Below are 16,936 nucleotides of genomic sequence, written 5' to 3' on the forward strand. Positions count from 1 at the left end.
TTTATTTCCCTTCTGTTTTACATTTTTAGTTTTTCTTCTTTCTGTTCCCTGTTTTTCCTTTTTCTTTGAGTGAAAAAAACTAAGATCCAAAGAGGTTTCTTCCAGAAACTAACTTCCAAGTTGTATAATATTGTCACTCCTGGCTCATTGCTGGTAATTGGCAATGGACTCCTTTTCTCTGCCAACTGGCCAGGATGGATCTGAAGGCATACAGGCACTTCCTCTCACTCATTACTCGTATTTTCTTTTTCTTTCTTTCTTTTTTTTTTCTTTTTTTTTTCCTTTTTTTTTTTTTTTTTTTTGCCATCTCTTCTCTTGCCTGAGGGTAAAACAACAGCACTCTTGTTTCTAAACCTCCTAGTGCCCCCATAGGTAGGTGCCTTAGAGAGGAGTGGAAGTCCAGCTCATCGTAGAGGAGCCAGCCACCCGTGCAGAGGCCAGGAACTGGTGCAGAGAGACACGGGAGGAACCAGCTGTCCCATGACTAAGTCTGGCCATGCTGCGATGAAGTATAAATGCATTTTTCCAAGTCTAGTTCCATAACCATTTGGAAATTCAGCAAAGCCAAATTTATTACCACTTTTCAAATTTAGGTACAGAATTCTGGCTTATGTGGGCTTGGAATTTTAGAATATCAAACATAGCTATATTGTATAATGTCTACATTGAAAGACCCTGAATTTTGTCCATGGGTGCAAGTTTATGATTTAGAACACAGGAGAAAATAAGGAATCAAATGCCTGTGTTAGAAGTGCATTTATTTTATTCCTAGCAAATCCATTTATATCTGTTCCACAGATTACTTAAGGTAGCAAGTCATTTGTGTACAATACTAGGTTTGCAGAATTCCACGTAAGAGGTTTGAAAAGATTTTGAAAAGATGGGATCGCTGTGAGCTAATGTGATCGGAGAAAGGACGAACATAAGTAGGCTCTACAGTAGGTCCTGGGCAGCCCATGGGGCTCTGCGGTTTAGTGCCGCCTTCAGCCCAGGGCATGATCCTGGAGACCCTGGGATCGAGTCCCATGTCGGGCTCCCTGCACGGAGCCTGCTTCTCCCTCTGCCCATGTCTCACATGAATGAATAAATAAAATCTTTAAAAAATTAAATTAAAATTTAAAATACATTATGTCTTGAAAAATGCAAGGTGTTTTAGATGTGAAGGTAAGGAAGAGTGCCTGGGAAGGGAGCAGGAACCACCTAAGGGGAAGAAAAAAAAAAAAAGCAGGAGGAAGGCAAACATGGCGTATGAGGGGAATGGTTCCATTTATAGGAAAACAGGCTGATGTGAATTCTGGGAAGAATAGCTCTGCCTCTACAAAGTGTCCCATGACTTGCACTTTCCCGCATGTAACTTGGCCCCTCTCTTCTCTGTACCTTCTCTGATTTCACCTTCCTCCACCTCACAAAGTTCCTGCAACAATCCATCAGACTCACTCGTCTGTTTGCACGTGAACACTCCCAGGCTACACATTTATTGAGGGTAAACAACATTCAGTTTATCTCTGCATGATTAGTGCAGAAGTGCCTGATGCATGGAAAACGTCCCCTAAATGCTTGTTGAGTAAATAAGTGAATGAACAGAAAAATGTAGAATAACCTTCAGTGACATTGATCTGACAACAGACTCGAACAGGAGCTGGAACCAGAGGAGACTAAAGGCTACCAGGTGAACATGTTAAACTGTAGTTAAGAGAGATAGTTGTTGTAGGAATGAAGAAAGAGGTGTAAATCCATGAGACACCAGGTATAAAATATGCAAGGTTTGATGAACTACAGGTGGGACTAAAAATGACCTGCAAGGTTCAGGAATGAGTAGAGGAAGTAACATCTATCAGATATGGTTGTAAGTTGAGTAATCTGCCCTAAAAAGATATGTTGACCTTATCTGGAAAGAAGTCCTTTGAAGACGTAATGACTCGAGCTGAGGTCATACTAGAGTACAGTGGGCTCTTAATGCAACGTGACTGGTGTCCTTATAAGAAGAGAAAAGAACACACGAAGACACATGTGTGTTGAAGGCAGAGATCGAATCGCACCTGCAAACCCAGGACAGTCAGGAACTGCTGGCACCCACCAGGAGCAACGAAGAGGCGCGAAGAATCCTCGCTCCACAGGTCTCCAGGAACCCGCCCTGCCCATACGGCTGGTATCCTGATTGGGAACTCCTAGCCTTCAGAATGGAGACAAGACACTTCTGTTGTTTTAAGCCACCCAGATTGTCACACTTTGTCATCAATCAGCAGCCTAGGAAACTAATGCAGGTATCTACAGGATAGGAGACTGGTGTAGACACTGATAAGATAAAAGTTTTGGAAAGACCAATAAACTTGATTGGAAGAATTCTAAACCCTATTTAAGTCATATTGGGATGAACATTACGGAGGGATAATCCAGTATAATACTAACGGCTACTCGTTACTGTGTTATGAGAGCAACGCTCAGTGTCTTATGCAAATTGTATCCTCAATCCTTACAACCTCTCCGAGAGGGGCTTGGGGTCAGTTATCACCAAGTTAGTGAGGGGCAGAGCCAGTATTTGAACAACCACACAGTCTTCGTTATTACCTTCTAAGTTAGCCAGTTGGATACTGCTACTTAGAGCGAGAACAAAGGGAAGACAAGTTTGTGTACATAAAATTTAAAATTCACACTCTGAGTGTAGATTTTTGAATAAGTGACAGTAATAAACTGACAGCCCCTAGGAAGAATGAAGGGCAAGAGGAGTCTGGATTAACCTGAAAGGGGAAACAAAGAGTAAAGCATTGTTTATCTTAAAGATAAGAGCGATTACGATGGGTTTTTTAAGAATTGGTTATCAAGGGGAAGCAAGTGAAACCCACTAAGAATGTGAACTCCGTTCTTCTTTCTATCAGTTCCCAATTCTAAACAGTCAAGATTTCATTTCCTGACGTTATGCCTGTGTAGCCACCAAATGTTACCACCCTAATATCCTGCGAAATTTCCCCTAGCTTTCCTGAAGCTTCACAGGATATTGATGGGAAAAAACTATCTCCGTGACACAAATAAGCCTTCGGGCATCTTGATGACTATGAATAGCAAATGACTGCATACCAACTATTATTTAGTCCTTTTTAGATCGGTTTATAGGACACAGGAAATGAAATTTTCCTCTAGAAAATTCAGCCCACGTTATATAAATATGACTCCCCCTAATAACAAACAATATACTTTACCTACTTTATTTAAACTAAAGAGGTGATGCTGAAAAAGTCACTGGGGAAAATTCAATAAAATTCACCACTGAAAAATATAATTTAAAGCAAACCAATAACCAATTGCTTTTTAAATTGCACCTCATTCAGGTTTTCATTTCCTTTCATTTTTCCCAAAGTCTAAACTAGTCTTTACCAAAGTCTTTAACTGTTTTCTTTATTTCTTGGTTTCTTTTTTTATTTATTGAATCTTGTGATAAGAACTTTGAAAATAGAAAACTCCCTCCAAGGACCAAAGTACAATTTCAATTTTCTCCTGTTTAGTAATTTGTCCAGCAATAATAATGAGAAATAAAAGCAAATAATGGAATAAAACTGATAGCCATGGGGCCCCTGGGTGGCTGAGGCCCAGGTCATGGGCCTTGGGCCCAGGTCATGACCCCAGGGTCCTGATCAAGCCCCACACCGGGCTCCCAACTCAGCGGGGAGCCTGCTTCTCCCTCTCTCTCTGCTGCTTCCCCTCCGTCTACTCTCCCTCTGTCAAAAAATTGAATAAAACCTTTTACAAAAAAGTATAGCTAATTTTGTTTTAAAAGAGGGCATGTGATCTAATAAAAAATTAAAACCTGATCATTTGCATATTGGTTTAATGGGAGATGACTGGGTAAAACTGGATATTCTTATGATGTTAATGGAGTAGCAGTGATTAAGGGTTACTTGATGGAAATTTATTAGTTAGATACCAAGTATAAAGGCTGATGGGATTTCTTCTGAGCTCAGCTAAACTTTTCATGGCTGGACCACATTACCAAGCATCATCACATACATTTACCAATTCTCTGGGACTTAGGAATTCTAGGAATAGATAAAATCATTCTCTTGGGATCCCTGGGTGGCTCAGCAGTTTGGCGCCTGCCTTCAGCCCAGGGCCTGATCCTGGGTCCCAGGATCGAGTCCCACATGAGGCCCCCTGCATGGAGCCTGCTTCTCCCTCTGTCTGTGTCTCTGCCTTTCTCTCTCCCTCTCTCTCTCTCTCTCTCTCTCTGTGCCTCTCATGAATAAATAGAATCTTTAAAAAATAATAATAAAAATAAAATAAAATCATTCTCTATATCCATACCAAGTTGCAAGTACAGCAGAATTCAAATATGCAACATTATTCTTCCACATGCATAAAATCATGGGCCTTCAGGAGTTTACCAAGAATTTACAGGAATATAAAATACACGGTGATAACCCTCGTGCAGCCACGAGTTAATGATACTTCATGCCAGGCCATGTATGAGGAATTACAAACTCCATTATTTAGTGTGCTGAGGATGTCAGAAACTTAAATATCTATTTTTATAGAGGAACTAGATTACATTTAAAATCACTTGGGATTCATTAATCTTAATCATGCACTTTGTCCATCTTCATAGTTTAAAATGATTATTTAAACTTAAGTTTAAATAACTTAAAATCTAATAAAGAAAAAAGCCAGTGTAACCATAAAGTAGCAAAGTCTCTCTGTTATCTATTAGTATATGTAGATTTTGAATAATGGGCCTATTTCATGTGATGGAAAGAGATGATGGCAAATTTCTCTCAGTTATCATTGCTAACACTAAATTAATATTTTTTATTTTTAAGAATACTAATACTTAAGTGTTTTACTGCCAAAAGAAAGTACTTCCCTAATATTCTTTTAAAATTCTAAGACTGGGGATCCCTGGGTGGCTCAGCGGTTTAGTGCCTGCCTTCAGCCCAGGGCATGATCCTGGAGACCCGGGATCGAGTCCCACATCAGGCCCCCTGCATACAGCCTGCTTCTCCCTCTGTCTGTGTCTCTGCCTCTCTCTCTCTGTATCTCTCATGAATAAATGAATTTTTTTTTTAAATTCTAAAACTTTATTTATTTTCATGTTGCTAAGCAAGAACTGATTTCAAGAGAAATGATTTGGCACTTAAAGCATATTCTTAAAAGGAAAGAGGAAATTGGCTCTTTGCCGATTATATCAGAAGGTCAAAAGGTCCTAAAACTGAGGGGGAATGACATGTTTTTAGTAAAGTGTGCACAAACAAAATAATGTAATTAAATCTAATTTCCCCTGTTCAATGACCATATTTAACAAAATGACATATATAAAACCCAGTGTGCAGTGCAGGGCCCTTGGAAGGTCTTGGCCAAGTAAGGAATGATTTAGGATCTCCAAAGAAATAGCCACAGAAATACTCCAGGGAACACTACGGTCAGAGTGGAGGCCTGAGGCCCTCACCCACCCAGCAGACCCTGAGCCCCTACCCTGGGCCGGGCCTCCCCCCGCACTAGGGCGGCCGGCCTTCGCGCCCCAAGCAGCGGCCCTCAGACCGTCAAGGGGTCAAGGGGTCATGGTCCCCGCAGCAGCAGCAGCACAGGCCCCACTGCTGCCGGCTCTTCCCCGTGGGGGCCAGGCTGGTGGACGTGCTGTCACGGAGCCGAGTGGGATTTATTCAGGGGCACCTGAATTCTATGTCCCTCACTAAGGTCCGAAGGCGGGAAGGGGGACGAGAGGGCAGAAGGGGCAGAGCGGGGCCAAGGGGCAGAGCACCTGGCGTGCGGCAGCACCTGGCGCTTTGGCTTCACCTTCAGGGTTGGGGCACCTGCCACCGAGGTCAGAACGAGGAACTGGGAAGGAGAGGGCAACCTTTCAGCCTTAGCTCCTGAGCCTCAGATCTAGGGGGACGCCAGGGTGGCCGCCGGGAGCCCCGCACCTGAGGAGTCGCGGGCACCTGAGCGTTTTGTTTTGCCAGCCCTACCACAGTAACCCCAGCAGGGAGAATCACGCGTTCCGTGACACTTGGCAAATGAGAACTTATTTGATCCTCAAATGTTTTCATCTAAAAACAGGGGTAAATACTTCCCCCCACGAGGCTGTTTTGAGAATCAAAGGGATGTGAGAGTGCTCTGAAACACCCGGCGTCATTTCAGCACCACCAGTACTCCTTAGCATGGCCGTTCCCAGTCCTCTTGCCGCCCAACCCACTTACACGTGTACCGTACACACGTGTATCACGCTCACTTCTCTCCCTGCTACGCAGGCCCATCAGCATCGGGGGGGACATCAATCCTGCCCCCGTAAACGGGCAGGAACCCACTGGGGTGCGGTGTGGTGGCGGCGGCGGAGTCCTGATCCCCCCACAAACCACCCTGAGCTCACGAATGCAACAGCTCACAACACAGGGGTGTGCTCAGGCCTCGGGGAGCAGCGGGAGCGCAGGGGATGGCTGTAGGGCGCCAGCAAGTGCTCTGAGTTAGCCTGCGACTTCGGGCAAAGCCACGGTAGGAGGCGTGAGGCCCCGGAGGCCCGTGAGGCCCGTGGAGGCCCGTGGAGGCCACCGTGCCTGAGCCACCCGGCCACGGCGATGCCGGCGCTGGCAGAAGCACAGCCCGAAAGGTCTTGAGGCCGGTCATACGGTCACCTTGACAGGAGGCTTCTCAAGCGGTCACAGACTATTTTGTGATTTCACGATGGCCCAGACCTCCTGGCAGGGAAAGTCTTGAAAAGTAGGGAAGTAGCCCTGAGCCTGCAGGGCTGGGAGGTGAACCCGGTTCCCTCTCAGAGCCATTTCCGCTTCGGGCTATTTTATAACCACATTTTATGATATTTTAGTGCTTCCTTCATTCAAAGATTTCACCCCAAATCAGTTCCATAAAAATTGTATGGTTTTGGGTTTTGGGTTTTAAATGCTATGTATCCCTCAAATTGAAGAGTTTTTCTTTTTTAATTTTGTTTTGATTTTATTTTATTTTAGATTTCAGCCTTCTGTTTTAAGTTCATGCTTCTCAAATCTGGCTTTGCAACAGAATCACTCAAAGAAGTGGTCTTTAAAAATCACCTCTTGTGGTTCTGATTTTGTTTTGCAACTAGAAATCTGTATTTTTAAATGGCTTCTCCAGTGTTTTGATACCAGATTCAGTTTTGTTTTTTTTTGTTTTTTTTTTAATTTTTATTTATTTATGATAGTCACACCACAGAGAGAGAGAGAGGCAGAGACACAGGCAGAGGGAGAAGCAGGCTCCATGCACCGGGAGCCCGACGTGGGATTCGATCCCGGATCTCCAGGATCGCGCCCTGGGCCAAAGGCAGGCACCGAACCGCTGTGCCACCCAGGGATCCCCAGATTCAGTTATTTACTTTAGTTATCACAGTAAGCACGTCCAGTGATACACGACTTCTGCTAAATGGAAGAAACAAGAGAACTGCTGTTTCTCAGAAAGCTCATGCCGGCCTGGGGCCCTTCCTTTCTTAGGTTCAGTTGTTAGAAAGAATATGTTTTCCGCTCCTTCCTTAAAACAACACCGAGATAAGCTAACGGGCACTCCCCCCAGTAGGAAAATTTACCACTAAAAATGACCACAAACCTGAAATCTCAAGAATCATCTTTAATTTAAGGTGTAAAAACTCTTAAATTAAAATCACTTTAATCCGTAGGGCTCTGGTATTTCAGAAATCTATCTCCCTGGAAAAGTATCCAATTTTGATCAGTACAGTGATTTTCTGGGGTGAATATCAGAAGTTACAAAGCTCTCCCAGAATCTGATCGGGCCTTTATGGTCCATGAGCGAGTAGTGTCACTGGGTACAACTCACAGACCAAAAAAAGAAATCTCCAGAAAAGCATTTCACAGGGAGAATTTAACAAAAAAAAAAAAAAAAAAAAAAAAAAAAAAAAAAAACCACCACCTTATAGAAAACAGATGGCTAGCGTTACTAAAGCTGGAAGGCTGTGGCTTGTTTGTTTTCTGTGCTTTTAGAAGTTGGCAGGAAAAAACCCTTACATTTTACCAAAAGGGGCCCAGCCCATAAATAATTCACAAGAGAAATTTCTTAAAATCCATATTTTAAGTATGAAGTATGTCAAATTATTGAAGAATGACCTTTTCCTTTTATCTTGAGAGATGTTTTTGAGACATTCCTTAAATATGCAAGAATAAGGAGACAATGAAGTGGACCAAATAATAGTTTCTATGACAAATATCATTTGTTTTCATTTCTTAAAACCCTGTTCTCTGTTTTACCTGCATGAACTACTAGGTGACGTTTACTTTCATAAATCACCTATTTAATCTAAGAATGGACAAAGTATAAGATGTGGCCTAGAAATCGTTCTCAAGTCAGGAATCAAAGAGTGACTCAACCGTGTCATGTGCATCCACTCGAGCTTCACTTAGGCTAAGGTTTGGACGGCTGGTTGGCTGGTAGTTGGCCCCCCAAGAAATAAGCACGGTGCGCAGCCACGTAGCTGAGGACAGTGCGCGGGAGCTTGTAGTGACACCGAGTTGGCCTCGTGGGGCCTTGAGCACTGCAGCTGTTTCAACTTGTGCCCTTCGAATGGCTCGGTCACAGCAGTTGTGAATTTTCTGACCACAACCGACCCCGCAGCAAAGAGAGACTCCTTTAAAGAAGTGAGCAGTTAACTGAAGTAAGCTGTCCGGGCTGAGATGTTCTAGAGATCGTCTGGCCACAGAATCAAAGCACTTTTCCTCCTTCGAATCCTTCAGTTCAATTTGACGAAAAAGCACTTTGTCTTCTCTGTGCCGGACGCTTCCCTGGACGCCGGTGATGGAGTCACGGACAACGTGTCCCTCGATGCTGTCATTTCTGAGAAAAACTGCGTCACCTGACTTGCGTGAGAATTTCCTTTCCCCCAGTAGTTCACAGGAGGATGGCAATATTTTGTAGCTAGAATCTCTGTGTGCTTTTGGACAATTTACCCCCAAATCCTAATAATCACGGAGAAATTGTGAGAGGAGAATCTATTAAAATAAGTATTTGACTTTTCCCTTATAGAAATAAGTTAAAAGAGATTAAGTTTTGATTTAGAGTTTCTTTAAAGCTTCATTTTCCTCATTTATTTAACTATTTTTAAAAATATAAATAAATAAATAAATAAATAAATAAATAAATAAATAAATAAATAATTTATTGAGCACCTCATCTTTGCTCAATTTCAAAAGGGAGTTACATCTAAAAAGGCTGACCAGATTCATCCCTGTTTTTCTCTCCTGCCTTCTAGACCACACTCTCCACTCCATATTGGTTGCAAGGCAATCGGTCTTGCTCATACCTACATCTCTGATACCTCACAGAGGATCTGAGACATAGTGGGTGTTCACTGTAGCTGCATGAACTAAATAAAAGGGAAGGAAAGAATAAATCAGAGTATTGCTACCATAAATAGCCACTTTGGCTCTGGGAAGATTTCACATGTCACCTCTTCTGCAGGGATGAGTGTCCATTTCATTTTCCAGATGAAGAAATATTCAGAGGATAAACCAGTCTACCATCCTACCTTTTGCACAGGTAATCATGAACTATGCATACACTTTTTAAATCCCAAGTCATATCAAAAAGTCCAATTTATTTCTCATTCATTCATTTATTCAATACATATGTATTGAATACCTACTACCTATTAGGCACCAGACCAGTGTTAGGAATGCAAGTGTGAACAGAACAGAAAAAGTCTTTTCCTTAAGGAGTTTACACACTAGTGGAGAGAAACAGAAAATAAGCAAATCAACACATAATCATTTAATATGTCCAAGAGTGACAGATGTTACAAAGAAAACTGAAGAGGTCAAGACAGAAAGTGCTAGCAAAGACATGAGTTGAGTGAGGAGGGGAAACTAGGGTTAATTTCTAATAACCCTAGCCCAGGGGTAAGCTCACAGAGATTTTAACATTTTTAAATTGCCATTTTTATTAGGAGAAATGTCATCTTTAAGTATCATCATCATGAATAGTGATTTCAAGCTCTTTCTTGGGTTACAGGAAATGATTTTGATGGTTAAGTGCATTGTAAAGTTCATATAATGGACACTTGGCCAATGTAACTTAATGGCAAATATAACACAAAGCATCAAAAATATCCCTTTTTGCCCTTAAAACTGTTCATGCCATTTCAAAAATTTCATGAAAATATGGCAATATTTCAGTGAGGAAATTTAACTTTTGCTAAAGAGCTCTTAGCTAAAAAGAAAACAAAGTTTAATGAATTAGATGGTCTTAAGACACCAAGATATAAAAAAAAAAAAAAAAAAAAAGACACCAAGATAGTCTTCGGTCACTTTCTTGGACAAAAGATTTGAGTCAAAGGGTGGCTCTGAGCTGCTATTGGACCCCCAGGGCAGCTACAAACATTCTGCCGAATTCATAAAGGTCTGCGTCGACCAGCGGGTCTCTGTTGCGCAGAAACAGTAAGCAGCCAGGTTTGGAGCTCACGGAGACACCCAGCCTGTCTGGAGGGGAAGGACAACATATGATGATTCTCCGCGCAATTTTGGCTTCAGGAAATCACAATGATGGTAATCTCTTTGGCCCAAAAAGGTGAAAATTTAATGACTCTAATGAAATGTGAATTTAAGAACTACACTGCTGGGCTGGCTCAGTCAGAAAAGCACGTGACCCTCGATCCAAGGGTCATGAGTTCAAGCCCCCTGTTGGGTGTAGAAATTACTTTAATAAATGAATCAATAAAAATTTAAAAGAATAACTGAATTGTTGACAGGAATAAATACTCAACTATGATTCAATTAGCTTTATAGTTCTTCCGAGAGGATTTCATCATATACATATAGAACTTTAGCTAAATTCATTTTTTGCACTTAGTAAAAAAAAGTATAGAAGGAGAGATTCTATGTGCCCACAATTACGTATTTCTCATGCTGATATGTGAATATTTTGAAAAATAATTCTATGTAATATAATTGATAAAATAAAAAATGAATACTGAGTTTTGATTAATTCAGAGGGTAACAGATTTGAAGTATCTATTAATTCATCCATTCAGGTTTATATTTTGATTATCTTGTATTAAAATATCTGTTATTTGAAATATTAAGACACTGAGATGTACAGGCATGTGATTAAACACACTCCTGGCAAGGTTCTCTGACCTCAAGAGGCCAGAATAGCCACGTTTTACATCTATTTTTATGATATGTAATCATAGCCTACTTCTTAGAGACATAAGTAGAAGTTTCCTACCACATCAACATTCCAGAGTAACAGTATCATTTTGGTACAGACAACTTCAGAAAATCAGAGGAAAAAAGAGAACTTGTTTTAGGAAGGTTACAAACGTGATGGTACATTAAAACAGTTTTTTAAAGAACGCCTTCCATTAATGAGATAAGATTAATTTTGTGTGCCTCGGGGAGTTGTACAAGTGTTTTAGCCTTGACTTCAAATATTACGCAGAAGTTATCTTAACTTTCTAAAAATTTGACAGTATGTTTATTCACACCAAATACCACAAATCAATTTTAGAAAAGCATACCAGAATTGAGAAACAGTGAAATTCAAGTAACCAAATCATAATGACAGGAATAAAAGGTGTATGATTTTTAGCTATCCATCTCATTTATTGTCAAAATTCAAGAAAACTGATTAATTGAGCCCTCAATGCCCGTGAATGCCTGGCGAGGAGCTTTGGCAAAAACACCCGGGGAGACACCTAAGCCATCACTCAGAGATGAGGGGTTGAAGATGGGGTGTGCTTGGGGGACATTCTTGTATCTGGTCGGCCTGACCGTGAGCATTCTACCTAGAAATAGACGGGAGGGTCGCCAGGAAGCGAGCTGCTCCCAATCATCACAACCCTGAATACCAGCTAACGGTGTCGTGTTTAACCCGGTGGATGGTAATGTGATAGCACTGAAGTCTTTCCCTTCATTGAGCAGCAAAATGAAAGAAGGAAGATTGAATCTTCTGAGATTGTAGAGTAAGCTGGGAGAATCATAGAGGAGAGAAAGATTCCATGCAGCAAACCAGATAGGTGCTCATTATTCTGGTCCTAGGATGAATCAAGGAGGGTTCAGCCTAAGGACAGAAGGGAAAAAAAGAGAAAGAAGTTAGCGAGGCACGTGAAGCCGGATGTTGGTGACAGTCAGGAGTCAGAAGTTCTGTTTCTTGTGAGACAAAGGTTGGTTTTTTTGTTTTTTGTGTTTTTGGGTTTTTTTTTTTTTTTTTTTTTTTTTTTTGAGCAGTTTATCCTGCAGTGAAGAGTGGAAAGACAATGTCTTTTGGTTTTCTTTCAGGCATCGATTTCTGAACTCAAGGAACTGGAAAAAATATACAGGAAATCACTGCCCTGCCCCCATGGACCTTACAAACTAGTGAGGACATAGCCCTATGCAACTGGCTCGCCATTCCCGCAAGCTCTTCTTTTGCTAATAAAAAAGAAACAAATATCAGAAAAGATACGCTTATCAGTGTTCTTTGGTATCAAGACAGACTCCTAGATCTAACATCTTCTCCACTCCGATCTGTGAGCTCCTAATACCTCTGGCCCTCCATTCTGTTCCAGTGTTGGTCACTTGGCAACTTACCCTCTCACCAGCCAGGAAGCCTTTACAGACTTGACAGTAAGCATAACCTGAGCCTGAAAATCATTCTATTGAGATAACTGACAATATAAACATGACCATCTCTTGGCAGTTTGGGGGACTGTATTGGACTATAATTTCCAACAGTTTTGCAAAGCAAATCCAAATTTGATGAACTATAGCATAAAAAAAACATAACTACCTAAAAAGTTTGGAATTTAGGAGTTACCAAACACCAAGAAATAAAGAGCAAAGACCAGGAAAATGAAGCAAATTGTATCATACATGGCAATGCAAAAAATTCCATTTACATTCTCTTAGGCCTGGCTACACGGAGAAGGGGTGGATAGTCAGTTTTTAAGACTTACAAAATGAAATCCTGCTAGTTCCAATTACTCCATCATTAGTGAAAACACTAGCTCCCACACGCCTTATTAATAACCACATGAAATCAGTACAATCTGAGAAGCTCTAAGAGGCATTTCAAAGCTTTGGAAAGTTATCTTGCCCTTAAGAACAGTGTCCATATCTCCAGTTCCACAACCCAGGGCTAGCTGGACAGCAAATCTTCAATTTATGTCATAATTTTCCTTTTTTTTTTTTTCTGTTTTCCATGTCAGCTTACATTTACAGCTGAAGTCAAACAATAAAGTACTAACTTAATCTAAAAACACATAACTTCTCATTTAAACCAAACAGCAAAAACATAACTGACCACAGATGGTCATGGATTTCTAGATTATCTCAACCCCTTTAGCAACTTTCTTCTTCCCTAACCTGGATAATAACATGTAATTTATAGTGAAAATATTTAATGACCAAATATTGCCAAATGCTAATAGTAACACAAACATTTTCAGTGCTCCATGAAACTGCAGAGTACCTATCTGGTAAGAGAAACACTACCTGAGCTTGCAAATAAGATACTGCAATGATTTCTAGCAAATCCTATTCACTTGTATTGTAAATAGTGGTTAGAAACAGTGAACTGAAAAACTAAGGTATTACTCCACTTGGAAGTTTATTATTAATGATCATCTGCAGGCTCAAGTGTTTCAATTGCTTCGGTTTCAAACAGTTGTAAACCTTACGGCCGTACCTACACTCTTAAGACATCTCCAGATTGATGACCATGAACTGGTGACTCAGAAGTTGGATACTGGTCTTTATTTTTTTTTTTTTTAATTTTAAAAGAGTTATCAAGATAGAAGACAATCCAATTTTAAAGGACTTTCTTTACATTGATAGTAGTGGTAGCAGAAGGAAGTTAATTGAATACTTTATGTGCTAAGTACTGTCCAAAAGTTTTATTTTCTTGATCTCATGTAACCTTCAACACAGTATCATTCCCACAAGGTGGCAATAATAGCTCACAGTGATTAAACAGCTTGCTTGCCCCGAGGCCAGGATTCCCACCTCAGAAGTGACAGGCCCAGATCTGAAACCAGCAGTACTATCGCTGGTGGGAGCTTTTCCATCAAGAATGAAGATCAGGGGCGCCTGCCTTTGGCCCAGGGCGTGATCCTGGAGACCCGGGATCGAATCCCACATCGGGCTCTCGGTGCATGGAGCCTGCTTCTCCCTCTGCCTATGTCTCTGCCTCTCTCTCTCTGTGACTATCATAAATAAATAAAAATTTAAAAAATGTTTAAAAAAAAAAAAAAGAATGAAGATCAGCGGAGAAGCAGATTTTGTTGATCGCATATTCTTCATCGAGCACATTCATGCCCTGGCTGGGCAGTGCTCAGGCAGGCGTTGGAAGAAAGCGACTGGTAGCGTGGAACCCGCTGAGTCAAGTCCTGATTCAATTTCTGGCTTCCCAGCACTGAAAGTCTGGAATCTTAATGGTTAACTCAAGCTGTATTCATCAGTTTTTCTAAATGTTACTTTATGTGGCAAATGCTCCTAAGAAATTATGTGAAAACTCAACATATTCCACAGACCAGAATTTTCCATTGAGTTTATTAGCTTTGTCTAATTGGAAGATTACTGTTCTGTATGTCAATATATATATATATATATATATATATATATATGAAATATAGTTTCATATGTTTGTATTGTGGTTGTAGAACTTTCTTTTATAGAAATGGTTATACACCCTCGTGTTTGGCAGCTACAGATTTTTTTATAAATACATATAGAGACAAATATATTACATCTGTATACACATGGTAAAATTATGTGTTTATATATTTATATATACATGGAGATAGACATTCATAAACATAACGAAATCTTATGATGCCACCAATTATGATACTGGGAGAAGAGGAAGGTGGTCAAATTCCTAAACCTGTTTTATTTTTTATACTTTTAAATTTTATTTTTACTATATTTTTTATACTTAAAATTCTATCTAAATTCACCTTTATTCCAATAATTACAACCTTTTTCTTCTTCCCAGAAGTTCATTTTCCTGACAAATATATTGAATTTGGTTCAGCCAGTAAAACATGGGAAACTGTAAGCTTGCTTCCTTTCCTGCTACTTATAACCTAGATTTTTTTTCCTTTAACAAATAATAGCTCAGACTTTTTATTTTCTCATAATGTTCATTTTGAAAATAAAAGACAAATGTCAAATAAAATGCTGGATCTATATTCCATGTATTTGGCAGACTAGAAATGTATATTCTATAATTAAGAACTTTTTCCTTTCTTCATGTCCCTTCTGAATAAAACTAACTGAACTCTGGCTAATTGGACTCTGAATAAAAGTCTCTGGCCCTGGACTTTGGCTAACTGGACTCTGTAGGGAAAATTACAAATATAGTGCTTTAAGTATAGCAGAAAAAAGTAGTTTATAGATCTTGGGTAAATTATTTATTATTGGCCTTTTATACAAAATAACATGGTTCAAGATTTACAAAAAAATTTCATAGAAAATAAGAGACACAGAGATGTCCTCTAAAGATTTAAAAGTAGGTTATATATTAATGGTATATACACATCAAGGGAATGTCAAAATCTGAATCCTGTGTTGGATCATATTACTTTATAAAGTCATTCTTTAGAAGTGGCAAGAAGGCTTATTATGTTCTGCTCCTTATTGAAGAACAAAGGATTAAAGCAGACATCCAAATTTAGTGTTCAAGGGTTCATTCTGCATTGGAATTTTAAGTAGTAGTATTTTAATGCAGTCACACTTTGCATATTAAGCAAATAGGAATATTTCCCACTTGCATAGAGAAATATGCTTTCTCTCATTTTACGTAAAAAATTATATATATATATATTACAAACAACCTTTCAGTTTCCCACTGTGTTAGCCATGGATTCAAAAAATACTTTTGTCTCCTCTTCAGCACGGGAAGAACAGCAGCACATGTGCAAAGGACCCTCAGCTGGCTCTTAGTATCCACGAGAAAATGACGTAGGGATCGCAGTGTGTAGCCAGCCTTAGGGTGGACTGGAGCTTGTGCAGTCCAGTCCTCCCCAAGACTTGAACCCCTGTTCGATGCAAGGCGATTGGTACACGAATAATGAGAGCCCAGGGTTTCTCAGATACAATGAACTTTAAAGAGAATCTAGAAATCAATATTTGTATTTGACATCTCTCACTTTTTTAATGTTATGTGATTCAAATAGTTTTAAAAGCACTGTGTGCAACAAACACACATGAAAGCCCATTCAGCCTGAGAACTCCAGGAAGGAATCTCTGGTTTAGAGTATACTTTTATGATGTTTTCAGCCTTCGCTCAGCTCTACACCTTGATGGTATTCATTAGTGTGTCCTAATTTGCAGTTGTTTTATATGACATCCCATGCATGGAAAGCTTGAGAAGAAATGCTATAAAAGCCAAGGGTATCCTACTTCCAAGGTGTCCTTGCTTCTAAAACACTAATAGAAACATAATTCATTAAAATATTAACCGGTATATGTATATACACCTGTTTGTATACACACATAGATTTCCTTGATCTGTCAATTGAGAAGGTGTAAAAAAAAATGACTCTGAGTAGCAATGAACATATATATCTAGGTCTCAGATTGTGGCTTCTAATACCAATTAAAAAAAGGGGCTCTTTGGGGGAAATGACTGATTCTATGACTGAAACAGGAAATATGCAAGATAAATCTGGAGCATCTTATAATGCTAAAAAGCAAAATAGTACTAAAAAAAGAAAAAAGGAAAAAAAGAAAACAATGATGCGGTCTACCAAAGAGAGACCAGAGCCACCTGCAAGAATTCCCAATGGCCAAAGCAGGAAAAACCTGACCAACAAAAAAGAGAAGTAGCACTGAATTATTACCCAAAGTTTAAAATAAATATCTGTAAGTCCACATGATATAAATAAATGAATGGATGGATGGATGGATGGATGGATGGATGGAATGTGCAGAATTCTAAATAACTCAGGGAGATACTACTCTTCAAGGAGATGGGACGTAACTCCTACTCCTTC

The 16,936-nt window shown here is 39.9% G+C and overlaps 1 protein-coding gene and 1 long non-coding RNA gene across 4 annotated transcripts in view; one reads left to right on the plus strand and one right to left on the minus strand.

Moving 5' to 3' along the window:
- The window catches only part of COL5A2 (collagen type V alpha 2 chain), a 153,144-nt gene that overhangs the window by 82,231 nt on the left and 53,977 nt on the right, over positions 1 to 16,936 (minus strand). The window lies entirely within an intron of this gene.
- LOC119867863 lies at positions 9,165 to 12,400 on the plus strand. Its single transcript, XR_005384914.1, has 2 exons — positions 9,165 to 9,501; positions 12,240 to 12,400. It is a non-coding gene; the product is annotated as an uncharacterized LOC119867863 (long non-coding RNA).

The sequence above is a fragment of the Canis lupus genome, chromosome 36 (genome assembly GCF_011100685.1).
Source record: "Canis lupus familiaris isolate Mischka breed German Shepherd chromosome 36, alternate assembly UU_Cfam_GSD_1.0, whole genome shotgun sequence".
In the NCBI taxonomy this organism is placed as follows: domain Eukaryota; kingdom Metazoa; phylum Chordata; class Mammalia; order Carnivora; family Canidae; genus Canis; species Canis lupus.